The sequence below is a fragment of the Alligator sinensis genome, unplaced genomic scaffold, assembly GCF_000455745.1.
Source record: "Alligator sinensis unplaced genomic scaffold, ASM45574v1 scaffold308_2, whole genome shotgun sequence".
NCBI classification, from domain to species: Eukaryota; Metazoa; Chordata; order Crocodylia; family Alligatoridae; genus Alligator; species Alligator sinensis.
Genome location: NW_005842082.1, coordinates 2362002 through 2366722, shown reverse-complemented (window position 1 = coordinate 2366722; position 4721 = coordinate 2362002).

The following is a 4721-nucleotide window of genomic DNA, read 5'->3' as shown; positions in this document are numbered from 1 at the left end:
GGTGTAGGCTGGACAGTTTCCAGGTTCAGCTCCACTTAAATCCTCGTTGGAGGACTACGACAAACTCGGTTCTTGGGCCCCAGAATTGTTAAGGCTCCGCGGGTTCGGCAATTTCTTTCCCACGGAGTTGTCGAAGCTCCGTGGGTTTGGTTTGGCTCTCTGGCCCCGGAGTTGTTAAGGCTCCGTGGGTTCAGATCTTGAGTATATAGGATAGGGATATGTCTAGGATTGCGCTCGGTGATGGGGAGAGGCCAGAGGCTGTTTAGACCTCTGTTGCCTTCTTAAGAAATGCGTTGGGTCCGTAAGGATCCGCAGCGCTTAAAGATCTTCACGCTCTCCCTCTCGAACTCCAATTGCTCGCTCTCCAACTTGGACTCCAATTGCTCTCTCTCCAACTTGGGCGGAAACCACTCAAGCTTTTTATACGGCTAGCAAGCCGATCGCTAGCCACCACGTGTGCATAATTTAACACAAGCCAATAATGGGGCTCGAATTAAAATACAAATGGTGGAACTCCTTTGCACCGTGCATTTCTGAGATGCAAAAGAAATGCACCATGCAAAGAAAGCTACAAATTGGTGGGAAATTCTCTGTTGCACCAGGGTTTTCCTCTGCAGCAGAAAACTCCACCGTGCAAAGAAGCTGCAATTTAGCGGGAACATAATTTAGCAGTGCCGAAGCGCACACAAACAAAAACTCACAACATTGGGTTGTGACAGGAGTCAGCCTGGTCTGGCCCAAAGGTACCTGCCAGCAGGCTGAACTGGGCTAGGCCTGTGCCATCGTGTGCAGCCAGGACAGTGGTGATGTGTAGGGGGTGCATGGGGGTACACATGCAACCCTCCCCCACCGCCCCCCGCGAGCGCTGGCCGATCACTGCAGTCACTCCCAGAAGCGGCCACAGTCACTCCTGGAAGTAGCTACAGCAATCGGCCATAGGAATCAGCCATTGTGGGATTGGCCGCAAGGGACCTCCCTCCCCACCCCGGAACTGGTCGCAGGCAGGGGCACATGCCTCTGCTAAGGCGGCACCAGTCAACCATGCTCCAGGATTCACAGCAGCTGAGTGCTACTGGGGGATGTGCTTCAACCAGGGGCACCCTAAAGCCCTGCCAGTGGCAGGTACTGTGCTGGGAAGACGGGGGCTGTGCAAGGGGGGCGTGGCAGCAGGTGCTGTATTGGGGGACATGTGGTGGCTGGGGCTGCATATGGGGGCAGTATGTGGCAGTGGGGTGGTGGGGGTGTACGGGGGGGGGGCATGTGGCAGAGGGCCAGGTGGTGGGGAGCCCACACTCCCCCACAAACCCCAAACACTCCAATACCCACACCTACCCACAAACCCCACACACATACCCATACCCTCACACCCCTTTATAACTCCCCCACAAACCCCACACACACCCACAGCCTCCCACACCTTCACAAATTCCCACACACACATGTGTACGGGGGGGGGGCATGTGGCAGAGGGCCAGGTGGTGGGGAGCCCACACTCCCCCACAAACCCCAAACACTCCAATACCCACACCTACCCACAAACCCCACACACATACCCATACCCTCACACCCCTTTATAACTCCCCCACAAACCCCACACACACCCACAGCCTCCCACACCTTCACAAATTCCCACACACACATGCACCTGACATCCACCGCCCAACCACATCTGACAGCTCCCGAAATACAAGTAGCTGCATATATTTCTAAGGAAGGTTCAAATAGTGTTATATTTAGTTTAATATGTAAAACAAAATAATTAATTTTGCATAATTTTGAATTTTTCTGAGCACAATTGCCCAGGGGCATAGAGAACAGACATATCATATGGATAATGGTTCAAAATATTCTTCCTGTAAAGGTCATAAATGGGTTTGGCAAGCTTGGCAGTGTGCCTGAGAGGGGGATGTAGGGCTGAAGAATCTGTACCGCATGTATTTTGGGACAGTTCTTTTGTGCACAGGCTATGGGAAAGGATGTGTCAATTTTGGAGGCCAATCAGTATGAACTGTGATTTAACATATGAAATGATGCTTTATGGGTTAATGCCCAAAGAGCTGGGCACACAGAGACTGAGAACCATACTACTTTGTGTGACATTAGCAATAGGAAAGGATCAAAGCCTACTATTGGTGAAGGGGCTGGCTTTCACCAGAAGAGAGTTTGCAGTTGGCAATATATGAATTGAAATACTATGTGCCTCAAGATGTTTATGGGATTGGGAGAAAAGAAGGCAGTGAAGAGATGGAGGAAAGAAGCATGGTGGTGTTTCTTCCAAAAGGACAAAAGGAAGGAGTGAAAGTTATTACTCCTTCCTGGGTTGGGGAGTTTTGGGAGACATTAGTATGTTAATAGTAAAAAAGGCGTGTAATAAGAACAAAGTATTGTTGTGGGTGGAGGTTGTCAAGTTTTGTGTAAATGTAATTTTCTTTTACTTGTTTTGTGTTTAAAAAAAATGAAGAGGTTCCCAGCCATATGTTTGTCCCATATAGGTGATGTGTTTTATGGTCATGCTTAGTGTTGGTTGCACTTAATCAACTTCATATTTGGTTTCCATTAATGAGCACCTGGGGCAGTGATTTCTGGCTGCAACCCTAGCACTGGTGTGATTGTGCAGCTGTGGCTGAGGCTGGTGGCAGCTGCTATTTCCACCTCCACCCAAAGTTGGTACTCAAAGCTGTCACCCATCTTCCTGCCTTAGTTACACTACTGCTGGTCAATACTCAGGCTTGAATTCTGCATAGAACTGCCAAACACTGATACCTGTCAATGTATCTTTGCAGCTTGTTTGCCTTGGCATCCTACCAGTGATCCTGAACCTATAACATTTCCTCTGCACTTGCAACAGGGTCACAGACTACTTCTCACTATGTTTATTCTGCATGCTGACTATAAGTAAAAAGCATTACATGGTATACAGAGCATAAATGTATACTGTAGCATGAATTCATCTGACTTGGATTCTTCTTGCTATGCCCAAGTATTAATCTATTAAAGTCAGTGAAATTACTGGAGATATGCAGAATCAGTATCTGGTTCTTCTATTCCTTTCTCTCTCTCACATGGACAAGTTATAATTGCAGGAGACAAAACTGCTAATGACCAAATATTTTTGTTAATATAAAATGGTTTTTTGAATCATCCTAGGATGACAATGTTTTTAACAGTTCTAATAAATGCACTTCTTCTTTTATACACAAATGCTAGATATTCATTATGAAATACATTATTCCACTTAAAAAGTATTTTCCCTGTAGCATCCCTCTTGTGAAGTATCCTATAAATAATAACCCATGGACTTAAACATTACTGTGGAAAAAAACTTCATTATCACTACTCTCAGGGAAACACATCCCTGTAAAACTTACCACAATGATACCAAAACGTTTTTGTTTTCCTTATAAATTATCTTAATGTCCTACTCCATAAACTATCATAATAATAGTTTATGAAGCATACAGTATACAATATACAGGTAAGTATTTCATAAAATCTTGAGTGAAAATAGCCCCAAACACCTTCACTTTTTGTGAGATTCTCACCTTTACAAGATATGTCCATCATTATTCCTGATCAAGAATAAAAATAGGTGTACTATTTTTAGGTGTGATTTACCGGTATTATATCCTACCACTTACTTTATCTATGATGATTAAAACTCAGGAAAGATTTTATAAAGGTTCAATATTTCTATGAAGATGCTTGCATAAGATTTTTAGAACAGCCTACAAATAGGTGAATACACAGTTATTTTTGGAGTCTGCCAGCCCTGTAAGTTTGTCTTAACAATATATCATGGTCTGTTCTGGAGAGACTACCTTTAGCAGTAAGTGCATAATTCACTGGAAGCTACATGTCAGTTCAGTCCTTGGCCTCTTTGCAAATTCATCCAGAAAGGATGCAAATTGGCTTTAAGTAGCTTGATGTCTAACACATTGTGTATGTCACTACCTAAGTTAAGGACAACTCATTGCTATTACGCAACACAATAAACATTGATCTGAGTATAACCTAAAAACCCCTTCATCAACACTTGGCAGATATATTAAAACTAGAAATTGACTTTAAGTACTAAAATTCATTTTTTTAAAGGAAAAATAGATAGTGTGATGTTCTTATTATCTCCACAGTGTGTAAGAAAGTGTTAGTTTGCTTCCATTATAATTAAATGATGCCTATAGTTAATCTTCAAAGTTAGAATGTGGTTGGAGTTTTTCAGATAAGTGAACATTTGTGTCTCATCACATCTTTTAATACTAAATGACTGTGAGGTTGATGTGGAAAGCCAACAAACAAAACCAAGACCAAACAAACAAACAAGCAAAAAACACCTTAATCCTCATATCCAATATGTTGTTTAAGCTGCCAACAGGGGAAATGCTTTGATATTTTCTCTGTGTGTGTTTGTGTGTGTGTGGACAAAAATAAACAAATACATTTATTTTTTAACTGCCTCACATCCTAAAACAGTAAAAAGTAGGAACACTAACAGAAAGTTATATGCAGAATTCTTCCCAGGCTATAAGGACAGAAATTAATACTATTAGTAACATTTACCAACTCTCTAGTCTAGCATTTATGGCTAAGTACAGGTGTTCAAGAAGCCCAAAACAACCTTTACTCTGAGCACTCAAGGTTAGGTTATTGGGTCAGGAGCAAGCAGAACACATGTTAGCCCTTGTGGATGGCGTAGGGGGGGGGGGGGGGGGGGAGGGCGCGGG